Source organism: Hemicordylus capensis, chromosome 3 (genome assembly GCF_027244095.1).
Source record: "Hemicordylus capensis ecotype Gifberg chromosome 3, rHemCap1.1.pri, whole genome shotgun sequence".
Lineage (NCBI taxonomy): Eukaryota > Metazoa > Chordata > Lepidosauria > Squamata > Cordylidae > Hemicordylus > Hemicordylus capensis.
This window is the reverse complement of record NC_069659.1, coordinates 286,864,172-286,882,875: the sequence shown is the minus strand read 5'-3', so window position 1 is coordinate 286,882,875 and position 18,704 is coordinate 286,864,172. Positions and strand designations below refer to the sequence as shown.

At 43.8% G+C, this 18,704-nt stretch overlaps 1 protein-coding gene across 3 annotated transcripts in view; it reads right to left on the bottom strand.

Moving 5' to 3' along the window:
* LCOR (ligand dependent nuclear receptor corepressor) overlaps positions 1-18,704 on the bottom strand; it is a 94,032-nt gene that overhangs the window by 63,494 nt on the left and 11,834 nt on the right. For 2 of the 3 annotated variants that reach the window (XR_008319538.1, XR_008319539.1), the window contains exon 4: positions 16,733-16,956. The exons of the other annotated variant lie outside the window; for it this stretch is intronic. The gene's annotated coding sequence lies outside the window, so the exon portion shown is untranslated. Of the gene's footprint in view, positions 1-16,732; positions 16,957-18,704 lie in introns of those variants that run through there. 3 annotated transcript variants of the gene reach the window in all.

Here is an 18,704-nt window from a genome sequence, read left to right as displayed (position 1 = left end):
AGGCGGTGGGGGAACCAGGGCCTCCTGGGCCACCAAGGGTGATCAGGATGCAATGGGGAAGGTCCTGGGAGATCTTCTGCAGGACTCATAGGAAACATAGGAACATAGGAAACTGCCATATACTGAGTCAGACCACTGGTCTATCTAGCTCAGTATTGTCTTCACAGACTGGCAGCGGCTTCTCCAAGGTTGCAGGCAGGAATCTCTTTCAGCCCTATCTTGGAGAAGCCAGGGAGGGAACTTGAAACCTTCTGCTCTTCCCAGAGCGGCTTCATCCCCTGAGGGGAATATCTTACAGTGCTCACACATCAAGTCTCCCATCCAGATGCAACCAGGGTAGACCCTGCTTAGCTAAGGGGACAAGTCATGCTTGCTACCACAAGACCAGCTCTCCTCTCCTAGGTGATGTGTGTGTTCCGATCGCGAAGATCTAGGATGGGGCAAGGGAGCTGTCCGGCTTGGGGACTGTGAAGTAGCGGGAATGAAATCCTGGAGAGTGGGGGTTGCGAAACCGCTCTATTGCAAATTTTGTAAGTAGTGAATCGATCTCTGTGAGGAGAGCTGGGGTGGCTGGAGTTGAAACCGGGAGGTTGTACAGTGGGGTATATGTAAACTCTATGGCACAGCCGATTCTGGCAATAGTCAGTGCGCCCAGGAGTCCGTGGTGATGCTCTCCCAAACGGAAATCTAAGGGGAGAGTCTGGTTCCCCATAGCTGGGAGGGAAACGAGTCATTGTCGCTTGGCCAGGGGCTGAGATGCCCTGGGCCACTGCTGTTGCTTTGAGTTGGTGAACTGGGAACATTTTCTATATGGATAGTACCTGGAAGAATGAAAGGACTTGTCCTGTGGTTGATAATACTGGGTTCTTGAAGAGTATTGTTTTTGCCACTTTTGAGGTTTGTACGGGCGAGACGAGGATTGTTGAAACCCCATGGAACATGCTGTATTGCAGAGCCTTTGTACTTTTTGAAGTGTGTCACCTGTTTTCTCACCAAACAGGGAGACGCCATCAAACGGGAGGTCTTCTATTCTGGACCTGGTGTCAGGGGTGAGGCCGGAGGAACGGAGCCAGGCATGCCTACAGAGGGCAATGGAAGTCGCCATTGCCTTAGCAGCTCCTTCTGCGGAGTGACGAATAGCATGAAGCTCCTGCTTAGATACTTGCATAGCCTCACACAAGAATACCTGTGCCGGGCCTTGTTGTTCTTCTGGCAGGTGATCCAGAAAGGGAGCGATGTGGTCCCATAGGAACGACTGGTAACAGGCATAGTAGGCCTGGTAGTTTGCAATTCTTGTCAAAAGGGACGAGATGGAGTATAAATGCTTTCTGAAGGTGTCTAGTTTCTTTCCCTCCTTATCAGGTGGAGAAGAGAAAGTGTATCCACGAAACTTGGACAAAGAGGATTTCACAACTATAGAGTTGGTTGAGGGATGTTGTTTTAGGAAGGAAACATCCTGATCTGCCAAAGCATGTACAGTGAGGGAAATAAGTATCTGATCCCCTGCTGATTTTGTCCATTTGCCCTCTGACACAGAAATGACCAGGCTATAATTGGAATGGTAGGTTTGTTGTAGCTGTGAGAGACAGAACAACAAACAAACCCTCAAAAGCCCAGTGCCCAAAAGTCAGCGATGGATTTGCATTGTAGTGAGGGAAATAAGTATTCGATCCCCTATCAACCAGCAAGATTTCAGGCTCCCAGGTGTCTTTTCACTATATGCAGGTAACGAGCTGAGATGAGGAACACCCTCTGTAAGGGAGTGCTCCTAATCCCAGCTTGTTACAGTACCTGTATAAAAGACACCTGTCCATAGAAGCAAGCAATCACTCAGCTTCCAAACTCACCACCATGCCCAAGACCAAAGAGCTGTCAAAGGATGTCAGGGACAAGGTTGGAGACCTGCACAAGGCTGGACTGGGCTACAAGACTATCGCCAAGCAGCTTGGTGAGAAGGTGACTACAGTTGGCACGATAACTCACAAATGGAAGAAACACAAAATAACTGTCAATCTCCCTCGGTCTGGGGCTCCATGCAAGATCTCACCTCGTGGAGTTGCAATGATCATGAGAACGGTGACAAAGCAGCCCAGAACTACACGGGGGGAACTTGTCAATGATCTCAGGGTAGCTGGAACCATAGTCACCAAGAAAACAATTGGTAACACACTACGCCGTAAAGGACTGAAATCTTGCAAGTGCCCGCAAGGTCCCCCTGCTCAAGGCACCACATGTACAGGCCCGTCTGCAGTTTGCCAATGCACATCTGAATGATCCAGAGGAGAACTGGGTGAAAGTGTTGTGGTCAGATGAGACCAAAATCGAGCTCTTTGGCATCAACTCAACTCGCCGTGTGTGGAGGAGGAGGAATGCTGCCTATGAGCCCAAGAACGCCATCCCCACCGTCAAACATGGAGATAGACACATTATGCTTTGGGGGTGTTTTTCTGCTAAGGGGACAGGACACCTTCACCGCATCGAAGGGACGATGGACGGGACCATGTACCGTCAGATCTTGGGTGAGCACCTCCTTCCCTCAGCCAGGGCATTGAGAATGGGTCGTGGATGGGTATTCCAGCATGACAATGACCCAAAACACACAGCCAAGGCAACAAAGGAGTGGCTCAAGAAAAAGCACATGAAGGTCCTGGAGTGGCCCAGCCAGTCTCCAGACCTTAATCCCATAGAAAATCTGTGGAGGGAGCTGAAGGTTCGGGTTGCCAAACATCAGCCTCAAAACCTTTCTGACTTGGAGAGGATCTGCAAAGAGGAGTGGGACAACATCCCTCCTGGGTTGTGCAAACCTGGTGGCCAACTACAAGAAACGTCTGACCTCTGTGATTGCCAACAAGGGTTTTGCCACCAAGTACGAAGACATCTTTTGTGAAGGGATCGAATACTTATTTCCCTCACTACAACGCAAATCCATTGCTGACTTTTGGGCACTGGGCTTTTGAGGGTTTGTTTGTTGTTATTCTGTCTCTCACAGCTACAATAAACCTACCATTCCAATTATAGCCTGGTCATTTCTGTGTCAGAGGGCAAACGGACAAAATCAGCAGGGGATCAAATACTTATTTCCCTCACTGTATCCTGTAGAAGGTGTCAAGCTTTTTTGAAGTTTGAGGGAGAGAGGAAGTCTTGTGCCAGGAGGCCTTGGTAACTTTCAGGATGGATGGGTTCAGTGGCAGGGTAACTGACGCACGGGCATCTTCCTCAATTAATTGGAAAAGTGGATCTGGGTCAGTCTTATCCTCTTGGGAAATCTGAACCACCAGGGAAGATGTGATATGGGAAATAAAGTCAGCATAGATTTTGAAATCCTCTGAGGGTGAGCTAGGTCTGGGTTCCATCAGAAGTGTTGGTGGGGATGAACCCAAAAAGATTCCGTCTTAATGAGAGGATTCTGGGCCTTCCTCATCTGAGGAGGAATCAGAAGAGTCCCTCAAAACGGGAGAAGGAAGATTCCGTGCCCTAGGCCTAGCAGAGGCGGGCCTGGTATCAGGGGTAATGGTGGCTATGGCTGCCTGAGTAGGATAGTTTCTGGATGGAACTCGTGGCGGGAACAGAGATGTCGTCCGAGGTGGAACCGGAGGAGGAAGAGACGATCCCAAGTGAGAATTCGGTATCGAAGATGTCGGTACCAGTGGGAAGGATGAAGAGGACTGGTCATGACAAGCCCTCATTGTACTCGATGTCTGTCGGTGGTGTCGAACCTCCTGGTCGGCGTAATAATAATCCGATTCTTGTTCCAGCTGCCTCACATAGCATTCATCAAGGGCAGCCTCAAGCTCTTGGTTGGTCCACTGCCTGGGTTGTTTGGGAGGAATGTCTTTGGGTTCAGAGTCGTGCTCGGACTCGTAGACAGGATCATGAGGGCTAGATGCATAGACCACATCGGTTTTGAGAATGGTCTCCATTTCGAGAGTACGGGAGCAACACTCGGTGTCGTGGGTCGATCTTTGCTTCTTCCTTGGAGAAGCCTCCTCACAAAGGTGACGGTCCTTCTTCCTCTTTTTCTTCTTAGAAGTTGGGCCAAATGCAGTTCAATGAACGCTGCTCTAGAAATCGCCACCGCCACAGAGGCCTTAGGTACCGAAGTCAACACCTGAGCGTCAGGATCGACCAGCAAATTCACCTCAGGAGTGGATACCACGATCTCTGGTGGAGATGAGCTGTAAGCCCCGGGCTGAAAGCCCCAGGCTGAAGGAGAGCTGCTTGTCGACGCTTGCACGGTCAGTTTCGATTTTGCTGAGCCCAAAAACTTTAAGGCCTGTTCCCAGAGTCAGGATCAAAGGCGAGAAGCCCGATTCTTTCATGCTTGTTTTGTAAAAGCCACACAATAGGGGCAGGAGTCAACTTCGTGGGCTTCTCCTAAGCAAAACATGCAGAGTTTGTGGCTGTCCATGGATGGAATTTTGGCCTTGCAGCGATCACACTGCTTAAAGTTAGTAGTCTTGGCCTTAGGCCGAGAAGTCAAAGGAAAATAAACTGGAGTACGCCGGGCCCAAAGGCCACGGCGGGAAGAAGTGGAGGGGGTTACTGGAGAGAAACAAAAAAACACTAACAAAGGGGCGATTACTGAAATAAAAGCAGGGAATGAAGCTGGTACTTAGCAATAGCAAGAGAAGTTCTTCAACGATGTCGATCTGTCCGCAGACAAAGAAAGACTGGAGAGGGAAGCCTGCACAGCCGCCTATATACCGTGGGGGCGGGGCTACCACCAAAAGTCTGGTATCTAGCTTGGAAAGCTCCGACGAGGTCTCTGCTCAGGCGCAAGGCCCTTTCGTGTAAAGCACAGAGACCACGTCGAAGAACAGGAACCATTTGGGATTCAGAAGAGGATTAGGAAGATGAGTTATTGGACATTCTGGCACTGTGCTTAGAGAGCAGCCTGGAACAATTAAGGTGTCTGACAGCATCTGACAATCTGACAAGGAGAAAATAAAGTCTGTGTTGTGGGAGTTCTCCAAGATCTGGCAAAACAAACCAGGCAGGACCACCTTAGCTGTACACAAAATTGACAATGGAAACCACTTGACCTTCAGACTACCACCTTTCCTTTTGGAAAAACTGGCAGAACCACTGACTAAACTAAAGACCAAGACCTCATCATCCATAATCTATCATTTATAAACAGAGCTAAAAGGACGGCAGGGGCATTAAAAAAAAATACTGGATGGGTGAGGGCAAACCAATCATTCTGGCAAGTATTCCCTTGAACAGAATGGTTTAAAATTTTCTCCAGACTGAACAAAAGAGAATTACACCCCTTGTTGGCTTTTTAAGAAAAAGACAAAATTCAAAGACAATTCTGCCAAGAGCCTGAGGGTCGCAAACATGATTCTTCCTCCCCAATTTTATCCTCACAACAGCCCTGTGAAACAGTTGAGGCTGGAAAAGATGGAATGGCCCAAGGTCACCAAGTGAGCCTTATGGCTGAGTGGAAATTTGAACCTTGGTCTCCTCAGTTCTAGTCCAATAAGCAGTTGCCTCAAGTCAACCAGGCAGGGAAGCTTTTGTACAGTAGAAGAGACCCTTCCCCCTGTCGGTAAGTTGATTATTTATCTAAAACATTTATATACCACCCAAAATGCTTTTTATCTATATATAAATCAGTTATTCTTTGGCAGGAAGGCTAGTACTTTTGTGGAATTGCTTGCAAGGCTATGACACAACATAAAAACAGTGAAAGTTTGTGTTTCTGTGAAGTAATGACCCCTTCCCACTTTGTTTTATGATTTGTAATTTGTGTGTCTACTCCAAGCTCCATAAGAGTTAAAAATGTTGCGCTGCCTCTGACAAGCAACAATCAGGTAAAGTTTATCAGCTGCAGAGTTTTGGAGAGAACATTTTAAATTGTTACCATTGTCTCCAGGCAAAAAAAGAAGGTTCTAGCTGCCTGAGTAACAAACTCTCTCATTAGCCAAGGTATCCCTTTAGAACTGAACAAAAAGGGAGACAGTATTTCAGCCCGAGTGAGAGGAGAGCTGAGAAAGAGAAGAGTTCTGCTAGACATTTTGCTGCTGGTTATGAGAGCCAGAACAGTAGAACACTAGCAGTATAAGATCAGGCTGAAACTGCTCGAGAAGTTAGCAGTGAGCGAGCTCGTCCTACTGAAGCCTGCTAGGCCTTGTGACAGAAGGCTAGCAAGGTTGCTTGGTTGCATTCTGTAAGTTTAGTACTCTTGCCAACCTAAACTTTCATTTGTTGTTCCTGTACTGTTTATTATTATTTATTTATTTATTCAATTTCTATACTGCCCTTCCAAAACTGGCTCAAGGCAGTTTACAGATAAAACAAAAACAGTTAAACAATAAACAGTTTAAAAACCCTGAAAAACAGGTACATTAAAACCCTTTACAGCAATTTAAAAACCCTGGAAGGCCAGGCCAAACAGATAGGTCTTAATGGCTCTCCTAAAAGCCAATAGAGAGTTCAAATTATAGATTTCTGCAGGGAGCGCATTCCACAGTCCAGGAGCGGCTACAGAAAAGGCCCGCCTTTGAGCTGCAACCAAACGTACCAGTGGTAACTAGAGACAGACCTCCTCAGATGTCCTTAATGTTGCATTTTTGAAACCTTTTTATTACAAGCATACCTGTTAATATATATATATATTAGTGTCTGTCAGTTGTTTTAGTCCCACCTAACTCACAACTTCCTGCATTTTTTAACCACACTACTGTTTGGCTTTTGTTTTGTATCATGATATTTTATGAGAAGAGTTACTCAATTATGCATTATATTACGAGTTTCCTGTTTTTACAGCTGCAGGAATTATTAAAGCCATCCTTCTGTAAGACTTGTTTCAGTCTCTTTCAGTCTCTATGAAGCAAATTTACTGTTGTAAAGGAAGGTGACTGCTTTTCTTAAGGTACAAATATATTTTATGGGGATGTTCATTATTCATATTACATTATATTTGTTACATACGTCATAATTTTAAGGTAATTTTTTGTATTTGGTGATCTGTTCTCTGTTTTGTAGAATTATCTTGAGACTTGTCGACTTGAGTTTTTCTCTGCTCGATGTATAATGTTAATCACTCTGATGAAGAAATCAAAAATGTTGTTTAGCACTATATGTTCTGGATCCTGTTCTGGCTTTTAATTCAACATTAAATAATTCATCTTTCTTATGAAAGTTGTATGGTTCCCCATTTAATAGTGTATAATTTATTTTTTCATGGATTGTACATTAGTATTTTCATGGTGGTGATTATATTTATGATCATGAATATGTTTTATATTCTTCATACATTATTAGTACTCTATTTACTTTATTTCTCAGTTTTATTTTGAGTACTACCCCCTTTTTGTGTCTTCTTGTTTTTCAATGACAGAAGGTTTAGTGAATGGAAGCCTAAGCAGTCACACCAGTTTAACAGTCTTTTTGGTAGAAGCGGGTGGTTAGACTGAGAACCAGCTGCTACAGGTGTGCCAAAACACGATTCTGCATCTGAGTCACTGGCACAATCCCTTTATAAATGAGGGCTTCCACATCCTCTTGAACGAGGAGAGACGGTCCATACCTGCTCCTCCTCCCACTCGCCACACTTCCTTAATCTCAGCATTCCTCCCAGATACCTTCACATGGGGCATCTCCCAGCTGCTCCTGCATGCGACATCAGCACACACATGGCCTCTGAATGCAGGAGCAGCTGGGAGATGCCCCATGTTAAGGTATCTGGGAGGAATGCCGGGATTAAGGAAGTGTGGTGAGTGGGAGGAGCAGGAGGTATGGACCTGCCAGTGACTCGGATGCAGAATCACGTTTTGACACATTCCTACCAGCTGCAGCCAAGCCCTCACAATTTCAACAAAGTGCAAGTGCAATCAGCCAATTAAACACGGTCGAAGTGAAATTTCATTCTCTAGACTGAAAATTCTAACCTATCAAGAATTAATTCAGACATAGGATAGAATTCTAAATGTGGTAACTCCAGAGGTCTCTTCAAACTCTTGGGATTTATTCAATCAACATGACCACCATCTTAAGTTAAGTAACATATCTACAATCAAATATGAAATATGTGCAGCCCACACAGATCAGGACCACTTTGTATGTTACAAATGTCTTTCACGCATATTTAATAATAAAGTTCACACATTCATATGCAGTCACATATGACAAGCATGCACATACATTTCAGCATATGCAGCAAAATATCAATTAACTGTTAACTGATTTTAATTGTTTTTATTTTAATGTAAACTGCCCTGAGCCATTTTTAGAAGGGCGGGATAGAAATCAAATCAAATCAAATCAAATCAAATCAAATCAAATCAAATAAATAAATAAATAAATAAATAAAATAGTCACATGTGATAATCACATGTAATAGTGCAGCTTACTTTTTTTAAAAAGCCTGTTTTCAACCTGTATTGTCGCAAGATACAACTGGAGCTGCGTAGGCTCTGCCTAGTGAACTCTTGGAAGTGTGAACAGCTGCCGAATAAGATCTGCAGCCGTAAGAAATAGTGTTTCAGTGTCCTGGGTAGCTTCTTGCCCTTCTCCATGACTAGAAAAAGCAAAATAGACTATGCTAAATAAGTTAAACCACGCAAAACTTGCTCTGCTTTCATAATTATACAGGTTCTAAAACTGAGCTGTACTTGTTACAAATTTCTATCTTAAAAATAAAATTCAAAAAAGACCAGAGGACATATAGCCCTACCAATCTTATCACAGTAGGGGACTACCAGCTACATTCCCCAAAAGAACAAGCAGCCAAGCATATTGTGTTTCCCACTGAAAGCTCTGCTTTGCTAATAACAATACACAGACTTCATGCAGCAAAGTATTCAAAGAGCTACACAAGCATAACCTTGTAATCCTTACAACACCCCTATAAGGTAAATCAGTATTATTATCCCTACATTGCAGACAGTGGCTAAGGCTGAGAGAGTGTGGCTTGACTAAGGTCACCTCATGAAGGCAGAGGTGGAATTTGAGATCAGGAACTTCCTGCTTTGTAGCTCAAGTTCTTTGCCATTACACTACAGCTAGCTTTCTGCTGATGTCATGTAATCACCATACATCCCTATGCAAGAACCAAATTGGCATGCATGAAACAAATCTGCAGACTCCAGGTAATCGTTGCCGCCACCTTTGCACAAAGTGGTAATTGCTCTGGCAGACTGTATCTTAATCTTCTAGGGGATTTGGAGTGGGTGGGGAATTAAAGCCAGAGGATATGCTGCACTTCATGTACTGCAAGCTTTAATCTACCTAATTGTAAATGTTTTTCCCTCTCTCACTTTCTCTAAGTATAGATCATGCTTTAATAGTGATAGCATCCAATCAACAAACTACCATACCCTACATGCAGGAAGCATCCATTCTGTCACCATTATCACAGAAACAGCTCTATGAAGTTTGAAGGACTGCCATATTTTATCAGTAGCTTGAATACTACTTAGGTGCTGGCAACAAGTAATTTCAAAGAAGGAATTATTCTTCTATAGGCCATGGTCAAGAATTCCACCTTTACACCCATGACAAAAATGCTTGGCTCCCTTGACAGAGTCTTCTGTTTAAGCCAACAATGCTAAAGCTAGGGTTTGTAGAGTATGACCCAAGTCAGAGTTCACTGCCCAGATCATTGCCTATCTTGCCTAAGGTGCTCTTTCTGTACTCAAGATTAAATCAAACCCTTGCTGGAAGTTTGCATAGCCTTTGCCTTGCTTCTTAGGTTTGCATTTATTTTAATTAAAGTAGTCCAAGAGAAGGAATGCCATTCGTCCCAAACACCCAAAGTAGGACTTGATCAGTGTAATCTACTGTCAGAGTTACTGCTAGTATTTCTACAATTCTTAGAGCTTCCCTTATACTTCCCAGAGACAGCTAGAAGTAGCAGCACAGAAACCTTTTCTCACTGCCTGTCTCAGCAAAAGAAGAAGATACGGTTAGAAGAAATGATTAATGGAATTTGATTAACAACTGGGTGCTACTCTGTGCATTTGCCAAAAATCCATCATTCAGAACTTTGTGTATAGTTACAGAATGAAGTTACATACATTTGTCTTGCTGCCATGGTCAGCAAAACTAAATGCAGATTAAAACCTTATTTAACATATGGTAATTTTAAGACAATGAAAGAAATAAAATAATTATTTCTGTGAAGGGGTTTGTTAATTTTTAATTTCAATTAATGTGAAGGGGTTTGTTAAATTTTTAGAAGCTATCCTTGATTGATTAAGTGTCAAGTCGGTGTCGACTCTTAGCGACCACATAGATAGACTCTTTCCAAGATGACCTATCTTCAACTTTCCCTTTAAGTTCGCAGTGGTGATTCACTGCTGTCGTAATCGAGTCCATCCACCTTGTTAATAGACGTCCTCTTTTTCTTTTTCTTTCAACATTTCCCAGCATTATAGACTTCTCAAGGGAGCTGGGTCTTCTCATAATGTGTCCAAAGTATGATAGTTTGAGTCTGGACATTTGTGCCTCGAGTGAAAATTCTGGATTGTTCTAAGATCCATTTGTTTGTTTTCCTGGCTGTCCATAGTATCTTCAAAAGTCTTCTCCAGCACCAAAGTTCAAAAGCATCAATACTTTTTCTATCTTGCTTCTTCAGAGTCCATTTTTTGCATCCATAGAGTGTCAAGGGAAAGACCAATATCTGAACGATTCTAATCTTTGTAGGTATCAATGGCATCTAAATATCCTTTCCAAGGGCTTCATTGCAACCCTACCAAGAGCTAGTCTGCGGCGTATTTCTTAACTGCTGGATCTTTTACTGTTGATGGTCAATACTAAAAAGGCAGAAGCTATCCACCACTTCAATGTCTTCATTATTGATTCTGAGGCTGATTGCTGTACCCATTGTCATTAGTTTAGACTTCTTTACATTTAGTCGCAGTCCTATTTTTTCACTGTGCTCCTTGACTTTCATTACTAGAGCTTACAGATCATCCACATTCTCAGCTATCACTAGTGGTGTCATCAGCATAGCGCAGGTTACTGATGTTTCTTCCTCCGACTCTAAAACCACACTCATCTTCCAATCCAGCTTCTCTCAGTATATATTCAGCATATAAGTTGAATAAATAAGGAGAAAGTAGATAGCCTTGTCTTACTCCTTTGCCGATCTGGAACCAGTTTCACCATGCTCTGTCTGGACTGTGGCTTCCTGTCCTGTGTATACCTGTAGGTTTCTCATGAGAACAATGAGATGTTCTGGGATGCCCATTTTCCTAAGGATATTCCACAACTTGACATGGTTGACACAATCGAAGGCTTTTCTGTATAAAGCACATATTGACTTCTTTTTGGTATTCTGTGGCTTTCTCAATTATCCAGCATGCATCAGCAATGATGTCTCTTGTTCCTCGGCCTTTTCTGAAACCAGCTTGAACATCCAGCATTTCCCTTTCCACACAGGGCTCTAGTCTACATTGTATGATCCTGAGCACTATTTTGCTAGCATGTGAAATTAAGAATATTGTGCAATTGTTTGGGCAATCTGTTCAGTCTCCTTTCTTTGGTATGCATATGTAGATTGACTTCTTCCAAGGCCACTGTGTCATTCTCCAGCTTTGCTGACATAGTTTGTTAGAGCCTTGACTGATTTTTCTTCTGTTGCCTGCCATATTTCTGTAGCTATTCCATCAATTCCTATAGCCTTCTGACTTGGTAATAACCCGAGTACTGATCTAACTTCATCTTCCCCTACTAGAGGTTCTTGCAAGGAGGGAATATCTTCTAAAGTATCTTGGATGTTGACGTCCCTGCTGTACAGATTTTCAGTATACTCCTTCCATCTTTGTTTGATCTTCTCTGAATCAGTTACTATCTGTCTTTTGGCATCTCTTAACATTCGAGGTTGGAACCTCCTTCTCAGTTCAGAGATCTTTTGGGAAACTTTTCTTATTTTTCTGTGTCTATTCCCATCCTCAAAGTCTTTACAGATATAGTTGTAGTATAGCTCATCTCTTCTAACAGCGTTCTGAAATTCCCTATTAAGTTCCTTCCTGAGGTCTTTATCTTTCTTGACTTTGGCTTCTTGCCTCTTCTTGGCAATTTCCACTGCCTGTTCTGACATCCATTTTGCCTTCTTCTGTTTCTTGGTCTTTGGCAGTCTTTTTTCACATTCATCCTTAACAACTTTGATTTTGTTCCTCTGGTGCCCTATCAATGAGGTTCAGAACTTCAAAGCAGTTCCTGATGTTCTCCTTGAAAATGGTGCGTACATTCTCAAGATTATATCGTGGAAATTGGATAGCTTTGTTTTTCCACTTTAGCTTGACTAGAGAGCAGAATACAAAACAAAAAGGGGAGTCTTGGACCGACAAGGCATGGGACACAGTGAGAAGTCTTCAGTGTCTGTTGTATGCCACATTCTCTCAACAGGATGAGGAGGAACCCAAGAGAAAATCATATATTACAATCTCCACTTACTGTTGGCAGTTGTGCCTCTGTCAGTCACAAAACTGAAACTGAAGTTTTTTCTGAGGTGTGAATTCTCATTCTATCATAGCAAATGAGATTTTTTTCAATTAAACAACTCTGATGACCCCACTTTCACTTTTTCACACTTTCCTTTACTATGAATAATATGAGGAAGTAATCAATTTAGCACACTTCACCTTATGAAGACAAACCTCATACAAATAAATTCACCATAATTCACCCCTCTGCCCAATCACTCTTAAATTGGGGATGGGTGGTAGCCTCCACCCATTAGGCACTATCTACCAGCCCACCCCACTCCTTTGGGGCAGATCCACTTTCTGCCCCCAATCTGCCCCAAAGACACCCAAACTTCAAAAATTCTCAAAAAATCAGCCCTCTGCCCAATCCCCCTGAAATTGGGGTGGTAGCCACCACCCATTAGGCACTACCACCCCACCCCACTATTTTGGGGCAGATCCACTTTCTGCCCCCAAACTGCCCCAAAGTCACTAAAACTTCAAAAATTCTCAAAAAATCAGCCCTTTGTCCAAACCCCCTGAAATTGGGGTGGTAGCCTCCACCCATTAGGCACTACCACCCCACCCCACTATTCTGCCCCAGGCCCCACTTTATGCCCCAATATGCCCCAATCTGCCCCAAAGACATGAAATTTTCAGAAATTTACCAAAAATCAGCCCTTTGCCCAATCCCCCTGAAATTGGGGTGGTAGCCTGCACCCATTAGGCACTACCACCCCACCCCACTATTCTGCCCCAGGCCCCACTTTATGCCCCAATATGCCCCAATCTGCCCCAAAGACATGAAATTTTCAGAAATTTACCAAAAATCAGCCCTTTGCCCAATCCCCCTGAAATTGGGGTGGTAGCCTGCACCCATTAGGCACTACCACCCCACACCACTCCTTTTGCCAAGATCCCATGCTATGCCCCTGAACTGCCCCAAAGTCACTAAAACTTTAAAAATTCACCAAAAATCAGGATTTTTCCCAATCCCCCTGAAATTGGGGTGGTAGACTCTACCCATTGGGCACTACCACCCCACCCCAAAATTTTGCCCCTGGGCCCCTTTTTACCCCCCGAATCGATTCGGATTCGGATTAAATCCAAATCCGAACCGAATCAAAGGTGATTCGGGTGACCCAGATTCGGGCACAAAACAGAACAGGGGTGATTCGGTCCGAGCCGAATCAACCGAAATCCCGAATTGCACACCCCTACTACTGACCATATACCCACTCCGGACTTGAGCTTCTCAAGCTTAGAGGCTGAAGCACTGGGCCAATCTGAGGTGACGCAAGAGGATGTTCTAAACTGCCTTAAAAAACTAAACATTTACAAGTCACCAGGGCCAGATGGCATCCACCCAGGAGTTCTGAAGGAACTAAAATGTGAAAATCCTGATCTCCTAGCAAAATATGTAACTTGTCCCTACAATCAGGTTCTGTACCAGAGGACTGGAAAGTAGCTAATGTAACTCCCATTCCCAAAAAGGGATTCGAGGGGATCCAGGAAACTACAGACTGGTAAGCTTAAATTCTGTGCCGGGTAAATTGATGGAAAGCATACTTAAGGACAAAATTGTTAAATATATAGAAATATAGGCTCCTATTCCCAAAAAGGGATTCGAGGGGATCCAGGAAACTACAGACTGGTAAGCTTAAATTCTGTGCTGGGTAAATTGATGGAAAGCATACTTAAGGAGAAAATTGTTAAATATATAGAAATATAGGCCTTGCTGAAGGAGAACCAGCATGGCTTCTGCAAGGGCAGTCTTGCCTCACTAACCTTTTGGAGTTCTCTGAGAGTGTCAGCAGGCATGTGGATAAAGGTGATCCGGTTGACATGGTATACTTGGACTTCCAAAAAGGTTTTGACAAAGTTCCCACCAAAGGCTCTTGAGTAAAATTGGCAGTCATGGAATAAGGGAACACGGTCAAGTGTGGATTGGTAACTGGCTGAAGGACAGGAAATAGAGGGTACCGTATTTTACGGAGTATAAGACGCACTTTTTTCCTTGAAAAATAACCACCCAAATTCAGGTGCGTCTTGTACTCCGGGGAGAAGTTGGAAGTTGGGCTTGTCGGGAAAGGCGGGGGGGGGAGGAGAAGGAAGGGCAAGTAGGGAGGATTCGCTTCCCACCTCCCTTCCTCTCTTGCTGAGGCCTGCTGGGAGTGTCCTAGTCAGCCCGCCCACCGCCCCCTTCCCCAGGCTCCCTCCGGTTGCCGCTCCGATGCTTCTGCAGTGAGGGAGGCTGCTGCCAAGTTAGGCTTGTCGGGAAAGGGGAGGAGGAGGAGGAGGAGGAAGGGCAAGCAGGGAGGATTTGCTTCCCACCTCCCGTCCTCTCTCGCTGGGGCCTGCCGGGAGCGTCCTAGTCAGCCCGCCCACCGCCCCCTTCCCCAGGCTCCCTCCAGTTGCCGCTCCGATGCTTGCTTCTGCAATGAGGGAGGCTGCTGCCCGCCGCGATGAACAACCACCAGCGGCTGCCATGGGCTCGCTGTTGCTCACCCCGCAAGAGAACGAATGCAAGAGGACAGAGCGGGGCACAGTGGAAGGGCTTGGAGGGGAGATGGAGGCGAGGGGAGAAGGAAAGCTCAGAGAAGGAAAGCTCTCAAAAACTGGATTAAATTTAAGGTGCGTCGTATAGTCCGTAGCGTCTTATAGTCCATAAAATACAGTAGTAATAAATGGACAGTTTTCACTATGAAGCAAGTGGAGTCCCCCAGGGATCTGCACAGGGACCATTGCTCTTTAACTTGTTCATAAATCATCTAGAAGTTGGGGGTAACCAGTGAAATGGCCAAATTTGCAGAGGACACTAAAATATTTAGGGTAGTGAAATCCACAAAACCTTGTGAGGAGTTCCAAAAGGATCTCTCCAAATCAGGTGAATGGGCAACAAAATGACAAATGAGGTTCCATGTAAGCAAGTGTAAAGTGATGCATATTGGGGCAAAAAAACCCACTCAGCTTCACATATACACAGATGGAGGCTGAGCTGTCAGTGACTGACCAGGAGAGGGATCTTGAGGCTGAGTGGACAGCTCGTTGAAAGTGTAGATTTTGTGTGCAGCAGCTGTGAAAAAAGCAAATTCCATGCTAGGGATCATTAGGAAAGGGATTGAAAATAAAAATGCTAATATTTTAATACCCTGATACAAATGTATGTTGCAGCCACATTTGGAGTGCTGTGTACAGTTCTGGTCACCATATGTTAAGGACATTGTAAAACAGAAGAAAGTGAAGAAGAGGGCAACCAAGAGAATCAGGGGTCTGGAGCACCTTTCTTATGAGGCAAGGCTACAGCATCTGAGGCTTAGTTTAGAAAAGAGGCTTCTACGGGGAGACATGATAGTGGTGTATAAAAATCATGCATGGAGTAGAAAGAGTGGACAGAGAGAAATTTTTCTCCCCCTCTCTCAACATTAGAAGCAGGGGTCATCCCATGAAAGAGCTTGCCAGGAAATTTAGGACCAACAAAAGAAAGTACTTTTTCACACAGTGCATAATTGTGTAATTTGTGTAAATATCTGTGTAATTCTCTGCCATGGAATGTGCTGGTGGCCACTAGCTCAGATGGGGCCGTTTAAAGCCACTAGCTTTAAACAGGGCTTAAAAAAATTAATGGAGGATAAGTCTATAAATGGTTACTGGTCTGGTGGCTATAGGCCACCTCCAGCCTCAGAGACACAATGCCTCTAAATACCAGTTGCAGGGGAGCAACAGCAGGGAAAAGGGCATGGCCTCAGTTCCTGTCTGTGGGCTTCCCAGAAGCTTCTCGTGGGCCACTGTATGAAACAGGATGCTGGACTAAATAGGCCTTGTGCCTGATTAAGCAGGGCTCTTATGTTCTTACAGTGATACTAAAAAAGTGAACTTTTGAGTGTTGTATAAACACAAGTTCTTAACATACTGAAGCTTCCTACTACAAATATCTTGCCAAGAAAATATGTGACAATTAATTTGCGGGGTGGGGGCAGCTCTTCCTCCATCACTTGAATGTTTTGTTGTCTTTATCTGTAGTACTCCCAAACTGGATTTTAACATGCCACCTTCTAAGCACAGCAAGAAGATTAGCCACTGCAGTTGTTGTTTAAGTGGAGGGGAGCGAGTATGCTCTGCAGTAATTTCCAACATTTGATATTATAAACGAAATCAACACATTTGGTTCATCTTTAGAAAATGGCACATACAGAAAGCAGAAACTAACTTCATCAGACTATCACCACCACTACCAACAGCAAGTAGAAACCAAAATAACTTCAGTAATATCCCCTCATCATCTGCAAAGACATGACAAAAATATTCAACCAATATTGTAATAATTTAAACACTAATGATTTTTATTCCACTATGTTTACACCAAATTAATGAAACAAAGTATCCATGCAGGATCTGTCTGCTGGGTGAAGGGGTGCAGCTTCTTCATCCAGCATCATTACATGCTCCTGCTTCATAAGCGCCAGTCAGTCACTTTTCTCAACCACAAAGTCCTATTGCCACTAGTTTATCCACATTTATCCTACCACCAAGTTGTTCACTGTAAAATATAACATTAAAATTACACCAAGACTTCAAACACATGCAAATTACAACCATATTTGAAATAAAATATACATATTGATAATAATGTGACACAAAATGTGTTTGGCCATAACATTTTCTCTGCCTCTGTGCAAAATGAAAATGTTTGTGCTATATTTTTTCATAAACTCTGTACTATATGTTTTCAATATTGTGTACACTTCATGCCAAGATAAAGAAGTCTACAATATATCCTCATGGCATCAGCTCCTCAAACTTCTTTGGAGATTTCAGCAGAGTGTCAGACTATTTTCAAGCCTCTCTCTACAGCCATAATGCCTATAGCTAGGAGAACATAGTTCCCCTCACAACTTCAAGTACATGTTGGAAGACAGAGAATGGCTTCAGTGAGATAATCCGGCCCACCATTTAGGTCCAGCCTGAAGGAATGCAAGCAGCAAGCCATTTATGTTATTTCAGCTTAACTTCCAGTTCCAACTAGCTGAGGAGTCTTATCTGCATGCTGCTGTCTGTAAACATTCTCTGGCAGTAAGAGGACAACATCCATGCACAGACCTCAACATGTTTGGGGAAAAAATGAGTGCCATAAGCAAGTGTGTTCCCACAAGGATGGGGGGTTAAATTTTGTTGAAACCTTTTCCTACCCTGCTTTAGCTCCAAGCACATCCACACTTCAACACCCACTCTGAGTGAGCTTCACACATATATAAAAATACAAGCAAACTCACATGGTGGCACTGGGGTTAAATGGTGGGCAAGAACTTGTTCCCTTTCCCCTTCTGGTTCCTGAATTTGGTGGGAGGGAGAATTGGGCTCAGAGAATGCAAGCAATCTACTGTCCCCCACATTTAAACTCTTTTAGGTTCCAGGTTGAAAGGTCCAATTGCCAGCAGCTGAGAACTCATATTTGTAAGCTACCCTCTGCTGCCAACATTCCAAAGCAGCATGAAGGAAGAGCTTGCATGCAATTCCAGCCAGTTTGGGGGCAAAAAGAAGAAGTAATTTTAAAAATCTGCAATTCTGCTGATGCTTCCTGATCAATAGGGCCTAATTCCTTCCCTCTTCCTGGGTCTATTCTGGTGTCCTGCTCATCCACACACAAGGCACCTGGTTTGCTAACAAGTGGTGTCTTGGTTAGTCTCTGCTTGTCTCTCTATGTATTGTTTTAAATGTGTTGTTTTAAAATGCTCTTAAGTATCAACTGTATTAGAAAGGTCACCAAATCTTGAGGATATTGTAGAACTGGAGAAGGTGCAGAAAAGGGCAACCAAGATAATCAAGGGCCTGGACCACCTTCCTTATGAGGCAAGGCTACAGCATCTGTGGCTTCTTAGTTTAGAAAAAAGGATAGATACTACTGCGAGACATGATAAAGGTGCATAAAATTATACATGGAGTAAAGAGAGTGGAAAGAGAGAATTCTTTCTTCCCCTCTAACAACACTAGAACCAGGGGACACTCCATGAAACTGATTGCCTAGAAATTTAGCACCAACAAAATGAAGTACTTTTTCACACAGCACATAATTAATCTATGGAATTCTCTACCACGGGAAGTGGTGGTAGCCACTAGCTTGGATGGCTTTAAAAGGGGGTTAGAAAATTCATGGAAGCCAGGTATATCAATGGCTACTAGTCTGATGGCAATAGGCCACCTCCAGCCTTAGAGGCAAGATACCCCTAAATACCAGTTGCAGAGAAGCAACAGCAGGGGAGAGGGCATCCCCTCACCTCTTGCCTGTGG